This window comes from Lissotriton helveticus, chromosome 3_2, assembly GCF_964261635.1.
Source record: "Lissotriton helveticus chromosome 3_2, aLisHel1.1, whole genome shotgun sequence".
Taxonomy (NCBI): Eukaryota; Metazoa; Chordata; class Amphibia; order Caudata; family Salamandridae; genus Lissotriton; species Lissotriton helveticus.
Genome location: NC_136062.1, coordinates 265,219,042 through 265,232,087, shown reverse-complemented (window position 1 = coordinate 265,232,087; position 13,046 = coordinate 265,219,042). Strand labels below are relative to the sequence as shown.

Sequence of the window (13,046 nt, the reverse complement as noted above, 5' to 3'; positions counted from 1 at the left end):
TGATTTCAAAACAAATGTTTAGGGACAGTCAAATAGAGTAATCGGATGATGTTGAAAGAAAGCACAATATATTTAATCTTAGAACAAAGCCTGAAACAGATGTAGACAGGTGTTGACTGAACTCTCCCAATTAGCGAGGCTGACCATTTCAGACTAAACAATTAATAAATATATTCTTATCCATAACAAGATTTCAACTCTAGAAAGAAGTAAAGACTTCGACGCAGATTAGCTCATTTTTTCCATACTGTTTTTTCATAAAGAAAGGATTAGAAATGCTCACTGAATTTCAATCTCAAAAGTGACCCTGTCCGCATTCATCTTGCATTAATAGATTTTTAAAATAACCTCAGATCTTTATGCTTAAGTGTGTTAATTCAGATTTCAACACTCCAGACGTTGAACAGGTTACGTGTGTGTCACCTGACAGCAATGCCGTAGTTTGCAACCAACAGTTGTAGTCGGCATAACTAATGCCAATGATAAGGGTACCCAATCTTAAAAATACATTTCCAGAATGATCACTCTGGAACTAGACTCAGTTCATGAACCCCAAGTATAATATGGAAAAAGAGCAAATAGTAAAAAACATAAGAATAATACCAATACCCAATGAAGTATACCCCACCTAACAAGCTTAATGTACTCTGGTTCACATGGGAGTCCTCTGCTACCTCCCAGCAGTGCAGCAACTGCGGCAGCACCAAAGTGCCCCAATGGGGTCAAGCTAGCCGGGTCAGGGGCTCCACTGAGAACATCCATTTCAGTCCACCACTGGCTATAACCCCTCCTCCTTTTTTACAATGAATCTTTCTTCCACACATTCAAGTTTATCTGTTCATTAAAAGGTGCTAAGACTATATTCTATACATATCACAATTATTCCGATTCAAAATGTACTTACATTATTCTTCTCCCCCTCACACACACTTTCTTCCATGCTGATCTTTTTCAGGTCAGTTGATTAAACACATGAACATTTATATTTCACACTGGATAACTTTCAATTCTTGCGAGTGAATAATGTCTTCAGCTTACTAAATATGAATTGCTAGCTGCTTATTGGCAAAATAAGTAACAATCGTTTTTTTCTTTGTATTCGTAATGTTTTACACTCAATACGCCATACATTAGTTTCACAGCAGGCCCAACACTCTCCAACACAAATATTACTAAAATATAAAAATGTAATGTGGCGAATACAACAGACACAGAAGTTGGTATTGGAAGGTGATGCTAATGTGTATTGGGTAAGTAACAGCATAGAGTAGAAGAGCATTACAATAGTGGGGACTAAGGAGGGTGACGTTGAACAAGTGAAATCGGTATGGGAAGAGATCAGCAAGCTCAACAAGCATTGGTGTAGCCAATAAGTCTAGCAAGCCTCCAGTATCCGCACTGACCCAGCAGCCCAGCTCCCCACCTTATTTCAGTGCAAGTCGGCAGGGGAGTAATGTCTTGTCTAGGAAGACTAATCGTCAAGGTTGTGCCTTCGCTCTTAAGGCATGGCAGGCCTTAGGTGTTGTGATGCAGGGATGCCAGCCCGCTTTATCTGCGATTTTCAGCTGCCCCTAGCGCAGTGTAAAGTGGCTATGAACTACGGAGCCAGCTTTGTATTCGGGAGCCCAATAAAACACACAGCCACACAGATAGTCACCCTGGGGAGAAGTCCCAAGCGACCACCGCCTGTTTATTTAAGTTCTCTGGCGGCTGGCCATGCCTGGCCAGGGAGGGATACAATGTGTGGGAGCCCTTCCGGGCGAGGGGTTCAGGGGTCATTAGTCCTGCGGCCCCACACCCCGCAGCCTACCTTGGGACCGACAGACAATCCACCGTGAGAGGGGAGGGGAGGATTATTTGCTAGGAAAAGTGCAGGCCCACAACAGTAGCAGCGCCGGGCCTAGCCTCCATCAGGAATCTCGGCACAGCGGGGTAAGAGTCGGATTAGGCCGCAAATCAGGCCAGGGGAATCACATCTCCTCACTCCCACGACCGCTTTTCACCAAACTAGTGGCATCTTCTGCTTCTTCGTGTGTTTGGGCAGGGCTGCAAGCCAATTAGGCAGCTGATGGCACTCTGGCACAGAGATAATTGCAGGATTATGAAGTTAGCAGTCAGAGCCTCGCTAAACGGCGGCCATCTTGACTGACTGGCTCTCTAGCACCCCTACTATAACGAATGTTAATCACAAGCTCCTGAAGCTGCCCAGTCTCTTGTGACCCTCAATACTGGACTTTAATTGATTTCAGACGCTCTGCTATTACAACCTTATTTACCGGTCTGTCTGTAATGCTCATCTTCACTTCTCTCTTTAGGCACAAGTGCCATATGAATAATTAAAACGTTTCCCTTGCACGTTAATCATCGAGACGTGTGCCACGGATGGTGGTCAACATGAGGTGTATGTTGAGCAACATGAAGTGTCCCCTGGATGTTGTTCAGCATGAGGAGTCTTGTGGATACTGAGCAAATGAAGATTTCACGGACACTGATGAGCATGAGGAATCTCATGGACGGTGGCCATTTCCACAGTATGATAGGCTAGAAGTATATACTTAAAATGCTGTCATATCTAGTGGGCACTGTCAACCCCTCCCCTCCCCTCCCCACAAAACAAGCAAACGAGGCGACATGGCCACAAGCCATGTTCTGTGCAACCTGTACGCAGAGTGGGACCCTTTAGAGTTTGTTCATAATTGCATACGATTTCAATGAAAAGAAAACAAGTTACTTACCTGTAACTTTGGTTCCCCAGAATTGGTAACTTTCATAGATTCCCATGCTTTGTATCATTCCCCGTCGTCGGAGTGGAAGCCTCGGTAAATAAAAAATATCATAACCATAGGCACAAAAGAGAAAACCAGGCCTAGGCCTCATCTCATTTTGTAGCATATCACCCTCTTTGTGTAAAAGAGCCCAAACGTTTCGCAACAACCAATCAGAATAGCCTCACCACATAGAACCTTCCTGAGAGAGCCTCAGAGCCTCAGATTTTCGTAGCCGTTGTGCAACAGCCACTATCTCTGTAAAAACAGGCTGAGCTTTCCTAGGGGAGGCGGGTGGGCACATGGGAATCTATGAAAGTTACCAATACTGGGGAACCAAAGTTACAGGTAAGTAACTTGTTTTCTTACCCCAGTATTGGAACTTTCATAGATTCCCATGCTTTGTATCAGAGTAGTTAGCAGTAAGCCATAAAATCACATTTTGTTACCAGCATCACATGACATGACAATATAAGTACCCTCATAGGAACAAATCATAAAATGTGCCATACAGGAAGGAGGGATGTTAGGGAAAGCTCACCTCTCATTGAAAAAGATTCCTGAGGACTGCCTGTCCAACAGCAGCATCATCCTTCACCGTAGACTCTAAGCAGTAGTGCTTTGTGAAGATATGTGTACTGCTCCATGTCGCTGCCTGCAGATGTCTTTGATAGGAACCCCAGCAAACAAAGCCACTGAAGATGCCATCGATCTTGTGGAGTGTGCACGGACTCTTGATGCAAGTGGTTTGCCCGCAGCTTGATGGCAGAATCGAATAGCGCTGGAAATCCAGCGGGAAATGCTGCACTTGGTTAGCAGAAATCCCTTCCGTGGAGCACTGTAAGATACGAACAGTTGTAAAGTTCTTCTAAAAGATTTTGTGCGCTCCAAATAGAACTTCAAACATCTTTGAACGTCCAATGAATGCAAGGATCTTTCTGCTGGAGTCGTAGGTCGCGGAAAGAATGACTTCAAGACCAAAGGTTCGTTCAGATGAAACTCAGATGGAACCTTAGGGATGAATTTTGGATTAGTCCGAAGGATTAGAACATCCCACTTGAACTGAAGAAAAGGTTCCACTATGGACAGACCCTGCAGCTCACTAACTCTCCTGGCCGATGTCAGAGCCAACAGAAGAGCTAGTTTCCATGAAAGGTATTGAAGGTCCGCCTTGTGGATGGGCTCAAACGGAGCTTTCATTAGTTGAGCCAACACCAAATTATGTTGCCAAATTGGAGGTGGAGGACGGACTGGGGGGTACATCCGAAACAGGCCTTTCATAAATTGCTTGACAAATCTAGCCGACCAAAGAGAAGGACCTGAAGACGTCCGTCTGAACCTTGAGATGGCTGCTAGATGCACTTTCACAGAAGAATGTGCTAATCCAGATTTAGCCAGTAACAGGATGTATGGTAAAATTTGAGGAGGAGCTGAAGTGTACGGATGGAGACGTTGCTTCTGACACCATAGGCAGAACCTCTTCCACTTTGCCTTATACGTCTTGTTAGTACTTGGTGCTCGAGCCTGAGACAACACCTCCCGACACTCCTTGGGGAGATTCAGATGTCGGAACTCCCTGTATTCAGGAGCCACGCTGTTAAGTGAAGCGAGCCCGGATCCGGATGGAGTACTTGACCCGGAGACCTCGACAATAGGGACGGAATGAGTTGAAGGGGAATCGGAGGAGCCTGGGAGAGTAATAGGAGTTCCGTGTGCCAGAACTGCTGGGGCCATGCTGGTGCAATCAGGATCATTTTGCACGGCTCCGCTTTGGCCTTCCTGAGTATCCTCGGAATGAGGGTGTAGGAGAGTAGGGTCTGCAATCCTATGATCACCCAGATTTTTGCTTTTTGCTGCACTGGTTTACGACTTTCCCTGGCTGTGGGCCTGCTAATCAGACCCACAGCCTAGCTGTTCTCTCTATCCAAATTGTACTCAGGTACTGAATTGGCACTGGGCCCTCTCCAAGTCCCTGTACTCAGGGCTGAGGTGTACCCAGAAGTCTCCCAGGGGCTGAAGCATGTATTATGCCACCCCTGGGCTGACTAACTAAACTGACACAACTGGCTGCACGACAGCTGGGGCAAGGTGGTGTACTCACCCTTTGCTTTAGATATAGTATACCTATATCTAACCCTAAAATGGACACACAGATCTCCTATCAGTCACTCCTATGGCAGGCCTTAACAATCCTGAAGGCAGAGTGCTTGGAATCGTGTGAGGTGGTGCTCTGGCATGAGCTGAGCCTGTCTGCGGCTTTCGGGATCTATCCCTTAGCCGTTTCCATGATATCGCATACCATATACTCTTAAGTGCATTATAATCCTCGCGGTTAAATGCCAACTCTGGTATCGCTTTATCAAAACATGTCGAGTAAGGTGTCATACGACTTGGAATACTAACCCCTCGCCAATTCTGGCGACGGGGTTAGCATTCCACCCTTCTAGAGGGACACGACATGTATGTAACCCCTAACCCCGGTTAAAGTCAAACAGCGCCTCAGCTCCACAAAATGGATGCTGCCACCGAGACACAAGTCTGCCCTCCTGCTGCTGGGAGTCCTCCCAGAGCAGGAGATAAGGACAAAGGGTTTCCTGCCAGGGGCGGTGCCAGCACCGTCCCAGACAGGATTTTGTGTATTGTAGGTAGGCAGGGCTACAGAGGAAGGTGACTGCACGTGGCACCCCGGTGCTCACTGTGCATAGGCTGGCTTGAACCAGTTCCAGGGCCACTCCAGACCCTGTGCTGGGGAAAAGCCCGCCAAGGAAGTGGGTGTAACCACCCCCCTCCTGGTCCCACCCATAGGGCAGGACCTAGTCGCGTGCCAGCCCCCTTTTCCCAGATAAAGGTAGAGACTGGCCCCCTTCCAAATCAGATCATCTTTGAATCCTGAAACTACTTTCTACGAAAGGAACTCAAGACTTCTTCCTAAGATTTCTCCCTTGTGGCTAAGGAGTAGTCACCCTGCATCCGCAGGCACCATCAAGAACACTGCGGTCTGCTGCACGTCCTTCCTCCGGAATCCGACTGACCAGCTCGACGAGAACCGGCTTCCCTGGCACCTCTGACCTCTACCCACCTCTACAGCCAAGCTGAGAACCGTGGGTGCGACGAGACCTCGAGGGACCGGCCATCTTCACGACTGCACGACTTCTGCACAGCAAGCCCGCCGAGTAATTTCCTGGTGAGTGCTTTGGGGTCTGAGAAGCCCCGACCCTGAGCAGCTCCAGCACCGAAGAGCAGCCCCCCAGCATCTCCACGATCGGCGTGGGGCCCTTCTGCTTTCTGCTGCTCACCGCGTTGTTTGGCTACTAGCCCGCTGGCTTGTGGCCTTCTGAACGACGCCCGACGCTGGTCTGGTTGCTCCAGGCTGGCCCTTGCTCCCTTCCAGAAGAGGAGCACCCCGGACCCTCCTGGTCCACTCAAGACGCCATTTTGAGTCCACCGCGTGGGCTTGAATTTGCCAAGGCTTGTTGCCCATTCCTGGGTAACTTCGACGCCGACAGCTTCATCCATCGTGGGACAGCTCGCCTCTCCATCCTGGTCGCCGACAACGCCTCCTGGTCCGTGAGATCTGCAGAGCCAGCGTCGCCCACTCACCTAGTCGAGGTGACTACCATCCGGTGCCCTCCTGGTGCCCACTGACTACTGGCTAGTAGTCACGAACTTGGTCCCCTCTGCTTTCAGGTGTCATCCTTCTTCCAGATCCAGGCTTGGATCAACTCGAACAATCTTCACTGGTCGCCTGCCAGCATCTTTCTTCCAGGCTCCTGGTCCGGCAACGAGGATTCCCGACGTCTTTTGAGACCTATGCAGCTGCAGCCCCTGGGCTAGGTAACTTCGGCACTTCGGTGTCCCAGCATAGCCTCACTATCCAAGGGTCAGGATCCACTGTCGTTTTCTCCCTACCAGGTCGGGTTCGCCCGTGAACACTAACTTTGCCTTTACTAGCTTCCATAGACTTTGTCCCGCATCCCGCGTGAGAGTGCACACTCTGCACCCGAGTCCCCTAGGTCTCCTAGAAGTAATCTAACGATTCCCTAGTCAAGTCCTAGCGATTCCAAAGCCTATTAGTACTGTACTTACCTGCTAGTAATTTCGCATTCCACTTTTAAAGTATATGGTTTTTCGTGCCCCTCGGGCATTTGTGTATACCGTGCTAACTTAAGTATTTTCGTAAGAGTTTTGTTGTGTGCCTAGCACCCTGTCCTCATAAAGAGTACAGGGTTGTTGTGATTCTAATAAATACACTGTTTATTTTCATAACACTTGTGTGGTGTCCTTTCACTGGGTGTTCAAGGGGTAATGTGATGGTAAAACAGCTGGCTTAACACGCCCTCTAGAGTCTTAGCCTTAGACTGCTCGTATCCATGCTACTAGGATAGCTGGTCTATAAGGTTGACTTACAACCAATCATCAATAAGGGTTGTTTGGACTGATATATAGTGATCACTAGAATAGTGAGCACTGCACATCAGGCCAACTTCTCACAGAGGGGTATCGGTGAAAAAGCGTAACAGAATGCGCCGTACCAGGCAATCGAAAGCGCGTTCCCCAAGGATCCCGGATGGTGATCCCTGCTTGCATAGAACCGGCATTTGGTGTTCTCCGGAGTTGCAAACAGGTCTACGGTCGGGGTCTCCCAGACCGAAAACACCTCTTCCAGAATGGCCTGATCCAACTCCCATTCGTGAGTGGTCGATTTCTGGCGACTCAGGGCGTCCGCAGTGATGTTGAGCGAACCCGCCAGGTGTTCTGCAGTCAATGCAATCTTGTGAAGGATTGCCCAATCCTAAATCAATTGAGCTTCTTTGGACAGAGTTTGAATCTTGTTTCCCCCTGCTTGTTGATTTAGTGCATGGCCGTTGTGTTGTCCGTGCGGACCAGCACTGATTGATTCTGTATTCGCGGCAGAAAAGCCTGTAGAGCTAATCGGATGGCTTTGAGCTCCAACAGGTTGATGTGGCACTGGCGTGGACTTGGATCCCAGTGTCCACTGACTTGTAATTCTTGGAGGACCGCTCCCCAGCCTTCTAACGAGGCGTCCGTGGTGATAACCATGGGAGACGGAGGAAGCATGAAAGACAAGCGCTTGGCTATGTTGCTCCTTACGACCCACCAGTCGCATGCCTTTCTCATTTCTGGTGTTATTGAAATCTTGTCGTCGAAAGAGTCCTCTGCTTGGTACCATTGTCTGTCGAGCTGCTCCTGCAGAGGTCGCATTCGCAGCCTGCAATGCGGAATCAAGGGTATGCAGGAGGAGATGGACCCTAGAAGGGACTTGTAGAGTCGGACTGACATAGACTTCTTGAGCAATTGGCGAGCCGAGAGCATCAATTTGTTTTGACGATCGACTGAAGGGTAAGCCATGCAACGTTTCGTGTCCAGAATGGCCCCCAGAAACTTTGCTGACCTGGACGGTTGGAGAACAGATTTGTTCTTGTTGAGCTGAAGGCCCAGGACATTGAACACTAGACTGCAGGTGGTAATAGCCTCGGAAGCTTCCTGGAAAGTTGGAGCTTTGACTAGCCAGTCGTCCAGGTAGGGAAAAACCTCCAGAGATTGTTTCCTGAGGAAAGCAGCCACTGGGGCCAACAACTTCGTAAATATCCTCGGAGCAGACCTTAGGCCAAAAGGAAGTACTTTGAATTGGAAATGGCTCTTGCCTACTGTGAAGCGCAAGTATTGCCTGTGAGCTGGGTGGATCGGCACATGGAAGTAGGCATCCTCCAAATCCAGAGTCGCCATGTAATTGTCTGGATTTAAAAGACGAAGAATATCTTGAAGAGTGACCATCCTGAACGATAGTTTGATGAGATAGGCGTTGAGCTCCCGTAGATCTAATATAGGGTGCCAAGTTTCCTTCGTTTTTCAAACCAGGAAGAACCTGGAATAAAACCCTTTCCCCCTCTGCGAGAGAGGTACAGGTTCTATTGCCCCCTTGATGAAAAGCTGGTGGGCTTCAAAACGTAACAGTCTCAGATGTTTTCATTGACAGGCGCCTGGAGCTCTGGATGGAGGTAGATGTTGAAACTCCAACGTATGGCCACTCTTGATGATATTTAAGACCCACTGGTCTGATGTGATAAGTTTACAGCTGTCGAGACAAAGAGATATCCTGCCCCCCACTGATGACATCGGAGGAGGAGGAACAGTAGAAAGAGCCGCGAGGCCGCTATTGCCTCTTGGAATTGTCACGTCCTTGACGATTCTGGCGGCCTCTCTGCGATTGACGAGAGTAAGACGCCGACTGGCCCTGACGTTGATTGGAATATTGAGGCTTGTAGGACTGGGAGGACTGGGACGAATATCTTTGTTGGTTGCCACCTCTGTAAGAGGAGAAACCTCTCCCTCTTGCCCCTCTAAAAGGAACCTTACGGTAGTTCAATGAACCCAAGGACTTTGCTGTGTCCGTATCTTTTTTAATGCTCTGAAGGACCTCTTCCACATGCTTTCCGAAAAGCATCTCTCCGTCGAATGGTAGGTCCAAGATTTTGTTCTGAACCTCCTGGCGAAACCAGGTCGCCCGCAACCAGCCCTGACGCCGTAGCACAGCTGATCCAGCCAGCGCGCGAAAGGCAGTGGATGCGCAATCTATCACTTCCGATGAAGACCTCTCTCCTTCCACCAAAACTTTCTTGTCCTCATCCCTTGTAGATTCCGGAAGCTGTTCCACAAACGGGGCCAGATCGCACCACATCTGGCGATCATACCTGCCGAGAATGGCAAGGGCATTAGCAGCACAGACAAGGAGACTGGCCATAGAGGAGAATCTTTTGCCCACATTGTCCAATCGCCTTCCTTCTTTATCCGGAGGTGTAGTAAGGGGCGTAGAAGGATTCTTCGATTTGCTCTGCGCTGCTTGAGAGATTACAGAATCCGGCTTAGGTTGCCCCATAAGACAAGCTGGACTGCCATCGGAGCTTTGTATTTCTTCTCTAGCCTGGGAAGAACAGGAATGACTGTAGCCGGATTTTGCATAATTTTCACTCCCTCCGACCATACATGTTCAATGAAAGGAATAGATCGGACCGACCTCTTGATTGGTTCTTTAAAATCATATAGGAAGCAGTCCGACTGCACAGTCGTTATTGGCAAACCAAATCTGACAGATGCCCTCTCCATGAGGTTGTGGAATCCCCCAATGTCAGCAGGCGGAGAGGTAGCAGTATCCTGTCCCGCCACATCTGGATCATGCGCACCGCTATCATCATAATCCAGATCGGGATCATGCGCAGGTTCCTCCTGGACACCATCATCAGAAAAGACATCATCTACTTCTTCGTGGACTTCCTCTCTGGGTTCCGGTTGCACAGCCCGTGGAACCAACGTCGTGACTATGATTGCCGGAGCCGGAGGTCTAACCGGCGAAGGAGGGCGTTCCTGCTGTGGAACTGGCGGAGTGGGAAACCTACTCCTGTAATCCTGCAGCATCAGTTGCAAGTCCGATATTAGCGACGACGGCATGGCCACCATGTCTTGTCCTAAAGTAGGAGGAGGTGTGCTTTGTTGGACAAATTGTTGTTCATAATATTCCTCAGTGTCCGTATCCTGACATATTACATTTAAGTCCGAGGGACTGTAAGCATCCCCATATGGATTCTCATCCTCCTCGTCATCAGACTCCTCATCAAACAACATAGTTGGGGGTAAGGACGTTACTCTTCTAGGAGTAGTAATTTCCGGCGTTATTTGCTGCTTGCGCATGGAAATATGCATTTTTTGAATCGTCGACGGAGTCGTCGTCGATGGAACCGTCGATGGAGAAGTGGTCTTCGTCGACGGAGCTTTCATCGTCGACGGTGGAATAATCGTCGACGGTGTCGTCGACAAACTCGTCGTCATCACCATTGCAGTTGCCGTCGTCGTAGTCTTCGTCGTCGAAGCCGCCGTCGACTATCATGACGACGAGAGTAGTGTAGAATACAGCTATAGTCGACGAGCACGAAGGCACCTTAAACGTCAAAGATGGTCCCAATGGAGTCGACGTCGACAGAGCTACAGTCGACGGTCCCGTCGACGGAGCCACCATAGAACTCAAGGCTTTTTGAGAAGATGTCGTCGACGTACCTGCCGATTTTGTCGTCGACGGACGCTGCTTTTTATCAGGGTTCCCATCCTGCGAGTCAGCAGCCAGTTTCTTGCTCTCCTTCACTTTTAAAATTGGCTGTGAAGGAACAGAAACATCCTATTTCATCTTTTTGGCTGTGTCCACCGCAGCAGCCTGTCCCAGCCTCTCCTTTTCACCTCGGTGAGGAGATTTAATGGGACTAGCCCTCTCAGACCTATCAGAGATCTTTTGTTGGGCTTTTACAGGGATTTCTGAAGAAGTAGAGGGAGGTGACCTACCCCTCTTTCTGGACCTCCTGGAAGATGAAGCAGATGAAGAGTCCTCCTCGTCTGAAGACAGCACTTTCTTCCGTGACTTCATTTTCTGTAGCCAAGTTAGTAATCAGCCCTCCCTGTCTCTCAAGGTCTTTGTAGAAAAGGTCCTACAAATTTTACAATCTGTGGCCTTGTGGTCTGGATACAAGCAATAGATACAGTCCTCATGCTTGTCCTCCACAAAAAGTCTCTTTTTTGCACAGGTAGCACAGGCCCTGAACAAAGCCTTCGTTTCCTTGTCTGACATAATAATTTTCTGAAGTAAATTTGAAGAAGAATAGAAGTTTGTAAGAAATGGGGTTGCCACTTCTCCAGGGGGTAGCACGGAACCGAGCGGGTAGGCCAAACTTCGGAGGACATGTGAAGCATCCACGCAGTACCCACATATGACTCACCAGGCACACCACAAAAGAGGCACGACACCAGCTTGAGTTGGAAAAATAATAAGTTCTCTATTGTCTCCAACCTGCAAAGGTAAACATAACATAGGCCGTAATCACAACAAGGCGCTAGCGAGCGCCAGGGCAGTATATACCATGGGGGGATTATTTACAAGGTAATTGGGAACAAGGCTGAAACGGTAAATAAGTCCAAATTGTCCAGCTGAAATATAAAAAGGTTAGCACTTGGCATGTAACGCCAGTGACATGAATATGAGGGAAGAAAACACTAGGCGAGGGAGCCCATTATGCATAAAATCAAACATTAAGGGTAATAACCCAAAATAGCTGGCATTGGCGATTCCTGCAAAAAGAATAGGAATCCCCCAGCATTTACATCAAGCAGGAACACCAGTAATAGAACAGCAAGGCATGCTCATCAGCATGGGCATAACAAGGGGCCTGGAGTAACATGTCAGGCCAGCATAGGGGCCCACCAGGCCCAACCCTGTAAGAAAAGGCACAATCACCTGCACGGTGGGCACGAAAGCATACAATCGACCATCAGGTGTAAGAGAACAGTGTACCTGGGCTCCAGTAACATTAGTCACAGGACACCCAATCATGGGCAGGGGGCGCAGGCCTTAAAACATCAAGCATAAACCCCTGTAAGGAGAAGCATCATGGCCTCCCAGCATCTAATAACAGGCGGGTATAACCTTAGGACCATTCGGCCGCCTTCGCAAGAGCCACAGGTCATGCAGAACCCCAGCGCTGTAGCCTTAGGGAAAGGACCTGGGGGGCGGAACTCATTAGCCCCCAACCTGCAACAAAAACATCAGGCAGTACATTGGCATCACCATAAGCATAAGAGCCGTAACATATGAACCAGGCCTGAATCCCATTGCACCTGGGGCATCAATCCCCCTAGCTTAGGCATAACATTAGGCATGTCACCACAGCACATTAACATTGGTCCCCCATCACCATAAATGCATGGGCCTAATCATACCAGCAGGGGCAACATTACCATGCCAGGCACCTTAACATAGCTGCATTACCATAGGGCACCGTCACCTGCGATGTAAACAGTGGGGGCGGCTCAGCAGGGGCAGAAGCACAACCCGACTCCCCAAATAGACGTGTCCACTGCAGGGACAATTAGTCCCGGCCGGCTACTGACAGCGGGGAGTCCCTCCGGGTCCTCTGTGGGGTGTTGCCCAGTCCAGGGGGGTCTCCTGTGTATCTCCAGGGCCTACCGGGCCCAGTCCCGGTTTCCAACAGAAGAGGGGGAGGGGGGGGGGGGCGAGCACCGACCCTGTGCCCCGTTGCCCTCTCCACCCCCCCACAAAGTTTGATTAAGGCCCCACTCACCGGGCTCCTTGGGATGTCTCCTCGCCTCCTGCAGAGGTTGCGGGGCTCTCCCCGGGCTGCTTCCTCGGGCACCGGCACTCTTCCTGCTTCACCAGGGCCCCTCCTCTCTCATGGGGACCCGGGACTTCTAGAATGGCTGCAG

The 13,046-nt window shown here is 49.4% G+C and overlaps 1 protein-coding gene across 1 annotated transcript in view; it reads right to left on the bottom strand.

The window, feature by feature from the left end:
- Positions 1 to 13,046, bottom strand: part of MINDY2 (MINDY lysine 48 deubiquitinase 2) — a 715,083-nt gene that overhangs the window by 571,782 nt on the left and 130,255 nt on the right. The gene's annotated exons all lie outside the window — the stretch shown is intronic.